Below are 12616 nucleotides of genomic sequence, written 5' to 3' on the forward strand. Positions count from 1 at the left end.
CAACAGCCATATAGATTTTTACCCCAGACCTGACCTGTCTCACATTATGCAGCTATCATCTGGGAGACAAAATTTGCCTTCCTTATTTGCGTACAATTCCCAATCCACCCAGTGGGATTCGTGCCTGCAAAACAACTGCACTAGGCAGGTCTAGCACAGTTTGATGGTCTCACACCAGCTCAGCAGACAGACAACGTAGTTAAACATCACCAAAAATGACTGACAAACACTGAAGAGCAAAGAGACCCTTGGAAAGCAGAAGAGGGGGCTAAAGGAGTCAGGGTTTCAGTGCTACAAGAGTTTCAAAAAGCATTTGCTGGGTGGTAAATCCAAAACCAGATGGGGTGAAGCGAGCCTCTTCTGGTTAAAAATAAGCCCCAAATCCAGATAAATTTCTAGCATATTATGCAATTAAAACAAGAAAGGCAGGGGGAGGGAGCAGGCTGAGCAGAGCTGAGGAACAGGTAGGCTGCCATCCAAGCTCCTTGGCCAGCTACCAGCAATTCCTGCGCCTGGAATCTCGGGTGAACAAAACCTCTGAAATTCAGCGCTACTGCCGAAGTCTGGCTTTTCTCTGCTCCCTGGTGTCACTCCCATGGATACTCTGGAGCTGTTCACATGGGTTTGGGGTGCGAGCAGGGGGCTTTGCTATTGCAGTGTTCACAGCAGACACGTTTCCTTTCACTTCAGACAGAAATGAGCAAGAAAGGGAGGACCAGGCTAGCAAGAATTAAAAACCCTGCCCAATTCCAGCACGTTTTTAAAGCAGCAAGGGGTTAGGAGGAGATGAGCAGCTTTCCATCCCCTTCCTACGATCTCCTCCCCCTGAAAAAAGACAGACTCTGACCTAAAGACATACCAGGGCTCCTTCCACAATGCTCTATTTAAAGAAGACATTTTTAAATGGCTTGGGGACTGGAAGAGCTTGAAGTTTGTCAGCCTCTGCCAGGAATGTATAAAAACATTCCCTGCACAAAGCAAACCTTTTCCCCCATGATAAAGAAAACAGCCCAGGCTCCGTTCCCTGTGCTCAGTTATTCATCACTGCCAGGTGATGCTGCCAAGCGATTCCAACAAACCCAACCGAGCCCATTTCCACCCAAGACTGAGGTGCTGCTAGAGAACACATTTTCAAGGCTGATCAGTAAGAACTGTGGGATCATCACTAAGTAAATACTACGATAACCTCCCTACGTCATTTTCCAGGAAGCTCAGAGATAATTCAAGATTTCCTGTATGTGTGACTGTCAAGCTTTCGCATCTCACTCGATCTTCACGCAGCTTGATTCAGAGCTTGCCCTTTTAAAAGATAAAATAGATCAGGCAACTCCCAGTCTCACCTACTAGCTTTTCAGCACAGCTTTCAGTTTCCTTTTTCCCCAGTAATACTCTCTGAAGAGGGTTTAACCCCTAAAGCACCAAAGCAGGACATCAGCCTAAGCATGGAGGTTTTATTCCACCAAGGGGAGGGCTCAAATAAGCACTGCTAGACTCTCGGCTATATAAAGTTTTATTTTATCCCCTTCTCCTCTGGCGTGCCAATGGGAATTGTAAAGAATATCTTCCTCCAGCTTCCATAAATCACTTCACTCATGCCAAGCAAAGCAAGGAGGTGATATCTTCTTAGACCAACTGATAGAGTTGGTAAAATCAGACATGCTTTTGGGGGCTTGCAATCTTTCTCTGGCTCTTCATAAAGGAATTTCATAGTTTCTAACCATCGAAGCTTAAGACAATGTTGCTTGCTTGTTCTTTACAGTTCAAACCATCTCTTCCCCTCCTTCAACCAACCTGTTTCATGCCTGCATTAAGGGGATCAGTGTTGTATGTCTTAAGATAGAGAATAACATTAAAAAAAAAAAAAGGATGCTGTACAATACCAGCATTTGATCTGAGTCAGTTCCATTCACCTCAAAACTTTGCTCCTAACCTTTCCAGCCAAACCTCCTGCTGGGAAAACAAAAATGCCAAACTTAAAAGATCAGCTTGACCAAAGATCAGCACAAAATGAGACAAACCCGCACCATCCCAGGTGTCAAAAGAGAGTTGTCCAACCAAGTCATACAGCTGTGACAAGGGCAGCCAGGCAACACCGACCCATCCAAATGTGGCACTGCACAGGCAGAGATAAAGGCTAACGTTCATGGAAGGTCTTCCATGCATCTATTTTGGCTGAGCAGCAACCTCAGCCAGATGTATTTCTGCTGCACTTTCACCCGTTTGCTAAACACAATTTTGAGGCCGGGTGCTGAGAGTTGAGACTGGACTGGACCTTGTTGTTGTTGCTGCTGATGTAATAAAGGGTGCTGCAGGGTTTTGGTCTGCAAGTGAGTTTTCAATTTTTCTTAGGTATGTGGAACCATAAAGCTGAAGAAAGACAATGTAAAAGCTGCATCTTTCTAGGGATTGAGGCGGGGGAAGTTACTTGGAGATCTTCCCCAATATTATCTACCAGTTGGCTCCAGCTCTGGAAGACCCAGAACCAAAAGCTAAACCATTGTTGCTGAGAAAGATTCTACTTGCTTTTTTTGCCCATTTAGGGCGATTGCACGCGCCTCAGCGCCAGAGAAACCCTAGCATTGTTTGGGAGTTGTCTTTTCTTAATTGAAAAACAAAAGTAGTATATATTTTTTTCCTCATTTGTGTGTCATTTAGCTTCCTTTTATTGGCTCTACATGCTCTTCAGACAGAGCTGGGAAAAAAAGTGTAGTTGGGGCTCAGTAGAAGAGATAATCAGCCTGGAGTGGATGGTTCTCTGGAGTCAACCCGCAGCGATTAAACGCAGTAGAGCTTGTGCAATGCCTGCATCTCTGAGCCCACTCAGTGATGTGAATCCTTTGCTCTCCCGAGGACAGAGGTACATGTAGATTGTCAGGAGACCTTCGGACACTTCGACACCACCAGACTGTTTCTGAAGTCTTTAATAATCAGCACTTTGGCATAGAAAAGCACCAGATATGTAAAAACTGAGAGGCAAAGTGATTTTGCTCACCTGGTAACAAAAAATAACCCTTAATTTTAATTCCCAAATACTTTTAACAATTAAGTTTAAAATAACTTTCAAGACTGAAAGCTCATCTTGGAAATCAATTCTACAATCCACTAGGCCCTCCCTGGTCATCAAGACAGACAGGAAGGAAAAAAAGGAGGAACTGAACCCCAAGAGGAACAGCGGAAAAGGGTTTTTAAGAAGTCACATTTCCACTCACAGATTTATGCCACTCCCTCAGTCAGTCTAGGGCATGAACAGCTTATTAGAGTTGAGGTTACTTTCAGAACGAACACCACGTTGCCCAAAAAGGTAAAAGCATCAAAATCCCCGAGTCCACAGGCAGCCATTCCTCTCCAGGCAGCCGAACACCGAAACACAGGTGTGAACCACAGGGGCTTGTGTGAGGAGTTTAAAGCAGGACCAGTTACTTTCTGAAATTTAAGGTAATTAAAACCACAGGGGGGGGTAAAAAAGGAGAGAGAAAGAAAAAGGCAACTCGGGGGAATTAAAATGCTACTTCACATGTGTGCATGGAAAAACCCAACAAAACCCCACAACACAAAAGCTCCCCATAGAAGCCCCCCAAAGAGCAATGACAGCACTGAATTTGTACACTTCATTCCCTTAAGTTTCACAAACTTCAGATGTAAGTTACCCTCACCAGGCTTTCTTGGAGAACCTATCCAGTGAATTATGGAACTGCTTTCTGTGTCACTTCTGGCACATGAAACACAATTTTCCTCTCCTCCATCCTTCACTCCGCATCCTTGAGGGGTGCATTGGTTGTATCCTGGCTCAATGGTAGTCAATGGGTGTTTTGTTACTGACTTCAGCAGAATGAGGATTTGGCACAGATAGCTGCAGGACCAAAATAAAAAGGCCTTTTATGCCAACTGGGTTCAACTCTTCAAGGGCCAGAGATCAGAACCTAACAGAGGCAGGTTGGGCTGCTTCAAGGTATTTCAGTGCTGCTGGACCCAGCCTGAGCGACCACCTGAACTTGTAACCAGTCGCCACAACTTCAAAGTGTCTGTCCCCTAGAGCTAGGGAGGCAAAGCAGCAAACCTCTCTCTCCCTGTCCCTGTTTCCACATCCCCAAGGCCACAGCAGAGAGAGAGAACGGACACATCTGTAGAAACCTTGGGGCAGGACCATGGGCTCACCCGCTACAGAAGGATGCTCCTTGGCCTGCAGGATCCTGGCAAAGCACAGCAAACCTGCCCCAGCAGGTGGAAGCGCAGACATCTGAGAGCACTGGCACCCTCCTCCCATTCAAAGTTACAAAGGAAAAGCAGAGGGCAAGGCCAGTACAAACCTGGCAGGTTCTCCCAGCCTCGCTCAAAACAAGGGGGAAAGCTGAGCAGCCCAGGTGTCGAGGTTTAACTCCAGGGCTGGAGCAATAACCAACATGGACTTTCAGAGGCAAGAGCCAGAGCTCGGTGGAAATGGCCCCTCCTTGGGGATTTCATCTGCTGTCAGCGGAGTGTTTAAAGCCTGGCACGGCAGCATCCCCGGAGCCGGGACAGGCTGTTCCATGCAGAGCTGCACGGCCGCGCTGCCTGTGCTGTGCTGCAGCTGGCCTGCAGGGTGTGAACCGACCAGTCCGGATGGGGGGGGTGGAGCAGCAGGGGGGGGGTGAGGGGAGTGTTCTTTAATTTTTTTTTTTTTTTTTTTTTCCCACTCACAAGGTTGCTTTCTCGGGATCTGATGCACTTTTTACATGTTGGAGTGTACTGCATCCATGTTGCCTGGCTAAAGAGGACTCCTGCCAACGCTGTGTCTCATGTCACATGTGGGTTAGGAAACAAATCCCACAACCCCCCAAGAGAGGTAGAGGGAATGGAGCTGTGCAGGGGTTTCTGTCTTCTCCAGAGCCAGTGCTCAGACATTTCATATTTACAAGGTTTGTTTTCCCTGACACATTTTACATTAATTCTGCCTGCCCTTTTTATTTATTTTTTTTTTAACTGAGTGAGGTTTAATAAGCACTTACAAAACTCTCCTTTAGAGTATATAAAAAAATTGGCCTCCTGGGCAGCTCTCTGCTTCCAGAGAGTACAGGGGATTGTTTTTATGTTTGCAAGCCTTCACTGCAAGGCTGTCAGTGCCAGCAGTAACTCTAAGTGGCAGGTATTTCTCACACGTATTTTACAGGGACCTAACTCTTCCCCATCTCCTGTGGTGGATGGGTAAACCTCAGCTCTTCCAGAAGAAACAGAGAAGCAAGTAAAGCTCCTCAGCACCCCAGTCCTGCATTTAGCAAGAAAGGCAGCTTCTCTCTCCCTTCAGAAACACAGCTTTAGCCCCTGCTTTAGGCACTTCACCCAGAGTGAAGACTGAGCGAAGAGCAGCTAGCAAGCTGAGTGACAGGGGTCTTTTCTCCTCCCCAGTTAAACTCAAAATAAGAAGGAAAACCAGAGTGGGTGACTGTTAGAGGATATTCTAAGTAGAACTTCAACAGAGGCTGTGTAAGGAAACCTCTGGCAAACAGGAGACAGCAGAGGAAGCTCAGACTCTCATTTGAGAAGCATCTGAAGTCGTGCAGGTCTCACGGGGTTTGCCTTTGGTACTCAGAGCCTGGAGTCCCCAGGTCCCCGAAGGAGTGCCCATGTTAATCAGACAGTAAGGTGAAGCCTTCCCTAGCAAATAAGCAATGCAATTATAAAGCCAGTCAATAGTGTAACGCCAGCCAACGTGTTCCAGCGATATTTTGAAACTGTAATCTGATCCTACTGTTTCCATCCTCGTGCCTTGCCTGCTCTCCCTTGTTGCATACTGTACTATTTGAGGCCCAGAGGGCAAAGCAAGCTCTTGCTGTTTGCTCATGATCAGAAACTGCGTTTGGAGGAGAGCTCTGTGTGCACCGCCCACACCACTTTCTTGAGAGTTTCTTAAACGTGCAGCCCTCCGAAGAAGCCCTGCTAGAAGGATCTCCGCAAAACAGCCAAAAACACAAACTCCACTTCTGCCTTCAGTTTGCAGCTCCTTTTCACCACGCTAAAAAAAGGCAAAGCCGCAGTCCAAGGCAATCTCTGACTCTGCAGCGTGTTAAGCCTTGCAGGAAACATATGCTTCTATTAAATTGGAACCAGTTTCTAATGCTGTCAGTTTGCTAAATGTAACATGTTCCCCTGGAAGAAGCCGAGCAGTTTTAATGTTTTTGACTAACTGCACACATCCAAACAGAGTTCGTTTGATAAAGCTGGAATGGGCTCCAATAAATATAGCTTAGAATAAATTACTGCCTCATTAAGTAATTGTTTGGAAAAAGGACAGCAGGTTTTCTAGATTATAGCCGTGTTATTAAGGGTGTTTATAATATTAGGAATTCTATCAGGGTAGCAGAAGTTAATGCAAGTTTAAATCAGAGGAGCACTTGTTAGCTTGTTAAAGCATTAAAGACTGCCCTGGCAGAACCAGAAGGTGGACAAGACCACACTGGTTCTGAGCATGGAAAGCCAGCAAGGCACACTGCAAACCACTGTGAGGCTGAAGGCAAGAGCAAAAGCACTGAGCAACTCTGACAACTCCTTTTCAGTGCAAAGCAAGAGGGAGAATATACCTGGGTAACACACCAGGGTTGAAAAACATTTATTTGATATTCATATACAGGCAGGCAGTTGTCTTTACTGGAAAAAAAAACAGAACAGGTTTGGATTGCCCAGCAGAAACTAATTTCTGTCTCAAAGATCTCAAAATCAAAATGTCAATCCACATCCTTCTGCTTCAGACAGGACTTCCCATGTGCTTCCTTATAAAACAGTGCCCAGAAGATGCAAACAAGCCCCCAGCCTGCCCTTTTTTGGTCTCGTCCTTAACTGGTAGCTTTAGGAAGTCCACGACTGCCAACCCTGCCACAGCCCTTCACAGGCCTGGTGCAGACATGGCCCTGCTGACCACCAACCACCTGCTCTGAGCCAGATCAGGGTGGAGCTGTCCCCCCTTCCCACTACCAGGAGATGCTTTGTTAGGGCTCCCTACTGAGGGGACAGAGATTTTCCAGAAGATGGCAAAGCTGCCCTTATCTCAGGTCACCTCTGTGCCAAATCTCCTTTACATCCTTTCCCAGGGTGGCTGCACACACGGTCTACTCCCAACAGTAGCCACCACCAGGAGCCTTCTCCCTGGGGTTCAGCTTAGCTGGGCTCTGTGCTTCAAAGAGCCACCAAAGAGCCAGGCTGAGGCTGTTTTGAAATTTGGATCTGCGTGTGGCAGTGTTAAGGAAGCAGTCAGGCCTGCCAAGTGTGAAATGTGCTGTGAACACATGGGCTCAGCACTCTGCTGAAGGATCAGGAGCTGCTTTACACACCTGGGCATCGGCAGCAGGAAATCAGAGCTGCAGTAAAGCAAACCGGGCACAGCACCGGGCCAGATCCCCTGACTTCACTACGTGATCAGCTGATTATTCAGCAGACTCTGCTTGCTGGCACCCAAAAAATATGTGATGGCTTCTACACACAAGCCTCCCTGGGATCGGCCCAGAAGCTCGTCCTGCTCCACAGCACTGTTTCTTCCCACAAGTGCAGCACTCTGGGCCTCCCTGAATGGAAGCAGGAGGTGCTGGCCCCACAGGCAGGACCAGGACACCATGAATTCCCATGTCAGCGGGCAAGGAGCCACGCTGCACACAGCTCCATGCTGGGAGAACCAGAGCCATCTCCTCAAGAGGTGGAGCAGCAGCAATTAAGATGGCTGTGTACTGCTCCAGGGCCCAGTTCAGCCAAGACTGCCTTCCATTCCTTCCCGCTGCAGAGCCAGCAGGCACCAGCACAGCTCAAGGGCTGTCTAAAAAGAGACACCTCGCTTGTACATGAAATTCAAAACAACCCGAAACACCTAGAACAGCCACCAGAAAGTGACACAGGCCGGGAAACACACACACACACTCCCTTTTCACTGCTAAAATTACAAGCCTGCAATGACAAGATGCTACTGGTCAGGCTCTAAGGGAGAGTGATGAAATAGCCAGCCCTGCTGTGCATCCCTCCTCCCCTGCACTGGCGCACAGAACAATGGATTACGGCACCGTGGTGTTCCACGGCACGAGACGCCTCCGCTGGCACGCACGTGTCACAGGCTGCCTGGTGTTTTTAGGGACTGAGCACTGCACACCCATCTCTGCTGGACCCGTGCAATTCCTGCAAAGGTTAATGAGAATTGTGTGTGCCCCCACGAGAGACGAGACCCCTTCGTGTATAATGAGGGAGTTTTTCTCACCTATGTATAATGACTTTGTTTGAATCCTACCGTAGCATCTTTTCCCCAAAGATACCTTGTTTTTCCCCTTTGTCATAGACCCTTAATAAACACACGGTGGGGAGGGAGCCCCCACACTACTGAAAGAACTGAATGGTTTGCCAAAAAGTAGGTTATTGCTCTGAAAACAGTGTTGAATAAATTATCACAGTCAAACTGAAAAGCAGCAAATGGCAGGAGGGAAGAAGAGGAGAAAGGAAAAAAATAAAAAGCTCTGAAGAAATATATACTGCAAATGCACCAAACAAATCCCAGCAATGACAAGTCATTTTAGTCAATCTGGCCTGCAGATTTCATTTGCTAACCAGTTTTGCACTGCTGTGAGTTAGGAGAAAAGAAAGGTGTTTCCCTGGCATTTTTAAAAGTAGCTCAAACAGCACATGAGTTGTTTTCAACATTTTTGCTTAAATGAAATGAAATGAACACGACCCTGCAAAAAAATACATTCTGTGAAAAGGAATCCACTCACCCTGCAAGTTTCTGTTAAAGAGGTGAAAAAGTTGTTGGACATTTCTCCACCACCAGTGAAAACAAAACAAATTTTTAAAACATAGTTAAAATTTGACACGAAAGTTTGCTCAGATGATGTTAAATCATGATGGCCAAGATGACAACTGGCCTTTCAGTCCAGTGCACTAAAGCTCTTGCATTTGTTGAAATACAGCATGTGTTTCCATGTCCTACAAAGGAGCCTTCTGAAAACTGACTAAAGGGAACTTTGGCCAACCTTGAACTATTCCCAACCTGTAATAGGTATGAGTTAGAGACAAAAGAGATTCCAATTCTCGTGGCACCTGCTTGATTTCACAATAAAAAGTACTACACCAAAGTGATGCTCTTTAAAACAGCCACCATGGGACCCATGTCTCTTCTATGTGGAGTAATTTAAACATTTTCAAGTAAATCATTTAAACTTAGATGGAGGCACCATTTTAAGAGCATATTTTTGACAACACATATATTAAGTCTGTATTTTGAAGCATGTTTAGGACCGATTAATTAACACAGAACAAAAAACTTAACCAAAAACTTAGATTTTGGAAATTGGGAGCGGAAAATACAGGAGGAGAACAGCTCAGGAAACGAAATGTCTGAAACTTTATTTCATATTCAGTCAGGCACAACCCACTCACCTCACCCATGATAGTATTATACTGATTTTCCCCACAATTGAAGTCGTCATCCAAGCATACATACATCACATGTGTGCCCCTGCCACCAAGGGGAAGCAGAGCAGGGACAGGAAGCTTGCCACTGTGTGTCACACAGAGAGAATATTCTCCCTCTTGTATTCATTCACAAGCTATTTGTGGAACACTTTAGTTAGGGAAGGAAAGTGGAAGGGTTATTCAGAAGAGCCAATTTTGCCAAGCAGATGGAACAGGAGGGGGTAAGGGGGAGCCAGGTCCCAGCAGGGTAACCCAAGCAGGTTCTTGGACCCCTGGGACAGCCAGCATGGAAGTACCCTGGCCAAAATCCCTGTGACCACCTAAGGCACTGCTCAGACACAGGGCCAGGAGCAGGCACGAGACCCTGCCCGCAGCAAATCAGGCCATGCCAAAAGTGCTCAAGTGCTCAAGTAGAGTGGCTTGTCTCACACAAGGCCCACAGAGCAGTGAGAAAGCAAAATGTAACCACCACTGTTCAAAAAAAAAAAAAAAAAAAAAAAAAAAAACACTGTGGTTTGCACACAAACGCTAGTCTCCTATCTTGATGAAATGTATATTTGAAAAATATGCAAATGATATGCATGCACGTGGACGTGTACCTGCTAAAGGCTTTTTTCCAAGGGAGAAAGAGTGCCTGTAAAAACACATGAAAAGTAAAGTTTGCGGAGGCACCGGAAGATGATGATGATGTATTTCTGAATTAGGATTTAAAACTTCATTTTGCAGCTACCTGAAGTTAAGACAAAGCTGCCTTTAGGCATCTCAAACTAGTCAGACCTGCTATAGCAGTTGCACAGTCTGCTTCAAATATGCCCTCCACGCTCCTTTCAACCTCCACCCCAACATATATCCGCATAGTTTACCTCCAATCATGGGTGGTTCTTGCTATATAGCACAGTTCACTCAACCTTATTGCCTGCCTGGCACAACAGGAGGGTTTTTTAAGACTAATGTTACAGGCTACTATAAGAAACTGTACGAAAACAGCCAATAATTGTCACATTTCTATGAAAGGTGAGTGTGGTTCAAACAGCACAAGGGTTTCTGGGGTGGGGTGGAAAATCTGGGATTAAGAAAAACAGTTTTAATTGTTACATCTGAGGAAGTATTAGGGCAAGTTTAGATCTTTCCACCACTTCAGGACTCCTTGAAAAAGGGAACTTCTTTTTTCTGCTACTTCCATATACCACCCAGTTGTCAAAATAACATTAAAAGAAAACAACACATGTTTGAACTCTTCTCTCTGTATTCTACTATATCAAGAATTCAATTTTTATTCTAACTTCACTAGAAACAAATTGTCAGATGAAATCCAACACACCTTACTGGTGTGAAACAAAGTAAATAGGTTTTGGCTCCTAATAATTACACAGACCGAGACTCATGCCATTCAACACCACTTAAAACTCAATTCCAGATGATATTAAGGAGAAATTTGTCTTTAAAACCACCAGTACTCAAAAAACTGATCATGTTATACAGGTTGGGAACTTCAGACATTCTGTGGCAACACCTCTGATTTTATGATTATTTTATTTTTAACACCTCCAAGCTGAGGAGGGTACCAAACCTGGCCCCTCATTTGAAGACCAGTGGTCTGACCTTGCCTAATGCAGGGCCCTGAGCATGGTTTTCATTTCACTGCAGCAGCCTGAATCCAGTGGCACTCTGATGTGGTGCTGGCTGCTGTCTCACCTGAGCTAGATGAGCCTCCACCCTCAAAGAAGGGACACATGAAAACCAGAAACTCGCTCTCTGGTGACTTGACAGTTTCTTCAGCCCTTTCAAGCCTTCCCACCCCTAGTCACAGCTTAAAGCCCTTTCTGAAGGCCCCTGAGGCTGCACCCAATGCCCCTGGAGACTGCCCCAACCCTCCCTTGGAAATGCCCGTCGAATCAGGTCTTCCCCACCCCAAAAATCCCCTCTGTGCCAGAGGAATGTCCCAGCCAGCACATCTTCACAGCTCCTCCTGGCCACTTGGCAATGACAGCCAGCCTCTGACACGCTCACCAGGAGCCATGGGGGAGGCAAACGTGGTGGCAGTGCAGTTTCTACTCTGCCCAGTGACAGTGTAATACCCACACAGCCAAGAGACAGGGCAGGGACACACACAAGCCTGTTTCTCCCACTAAACCTCTGCTGTCTCCCAGCCACACATTTGCTTTGGTCCTCAGCTTGGGCTACACTTCAGCACACCCAAGAGCAACGTTAGCACAGCATTTACCTGGCCTTGCCTTCCCCACTCGTGTTGAACAGCCGAGCATTGTTATCTTATTTTTGTTATAGTGTTTGCATTGGTAATGCTGAACAAACCTGAAGCCTCCACTACAGCAAACACAAAAATTGACTCTGTTTATAAAAGAATTAAAGAACTAACGCATGTTGAGAGTCTCTCTCCATTTATAGAAAACAGGCACCTCTTCATGACAGCAGTTTCTCTGACTGATGAAAGTTTAGAAATCAAAAGAAGTGGCAGAAAACATGCAATTATACACCCCTGAAGAAAATGAGCGCTGTGCTCAGATTGGCAAATTTCATCTTCCACAAACCATTAATTAGCAAAAGATTCATCAAGACTAAAGATCTCTGCTTAGTGCCAACTTGCTTACATTGAAGCTGGACCTTGCTCTCTCCTTTGAAACACTCCTGATCTTTGGACTTGGTAACTGAAAGCTGCTATTTCTGGCACTGATTCGTGTGCCTGTTAAGGAGCCACTGCAACTGGAGCTGCCTCCTTGTGAGCCACTTCCACTACAGAGCTGAGTTAAAAGAAGATGTCTCTCTTGCTACCTGGCCCTTACAAGAAGTAGATCACCAGAAGACTACTCGCACTTTCAAAGGACTGCATTCTCCTTGTTTGACAGATTACACTTTAAGATGTTACATAAAAGCAAAAATAGTCACAAATACTTTGGATCACCTGTCTAGTGTTAGCACTGCCAGAGATGAACTGTGCCAGGAGTGCTTTACATCAGTGTGAAAAAAGTCAGAGTTCCTAAAAAAAAATGTTTTCCCAATGAAATATTTATTGAAAAACTAAAAGCAGCTTGTGTGAATGATGGCAAAATCCTTCAAACTAGATATTGCATAAAATCTGCTGTACTTCATGGAAGATAAAAAAATAAATTTTGAATATGAAGTTTGAGTGTTTCCTTGCTATTAGGTCATTATCTCAAAGTCCTTGATGCCTCTCAGGCAG

General features: G+C 45.7%; 1 protein-coding gene across 4 annotated transcripts in view; it reads right to left on the minus strand.

Moving 5' to 3' along the window:
- SERTAD2 (SERTA domain containing 2) overlaps positions 1 to 12616 on the minus strand; it is a 75232-nt gene that overhangs the window by 3040 nt on the left and 59576 nt on the right. Inside the window, exon 1 of one of the 4 annotated variants that reach the window (XM_053974371.1) lies at positions 3654 to 3701. The exons of the other annotated variants lie outside the window; for them this stretch is intronic. The gene's annotated coding sequence lies outside the window, so the exon portion shown is untranslated. Of the gene's footprint in view, positions 1 to 3653; positions 3702 to 12616 lie in introns of those variants that run through there. 4 annotated transcript variants of the gene reach the window in all.

Source organism: Vidua macroura, chromosome 3 (genome assembly GCF_024509145.1).
Source record: "Vidua macroura isolate BioBank_ID:100142 chromosome 3, ASM2450914v1, whole genome shotgun sequence".
NCBI classification, from domain to species: Eukaryota; Metazoa; Chordata; class Aves; order Passeriformes; family Viduidae; genus Vidua; species Vidua macroura.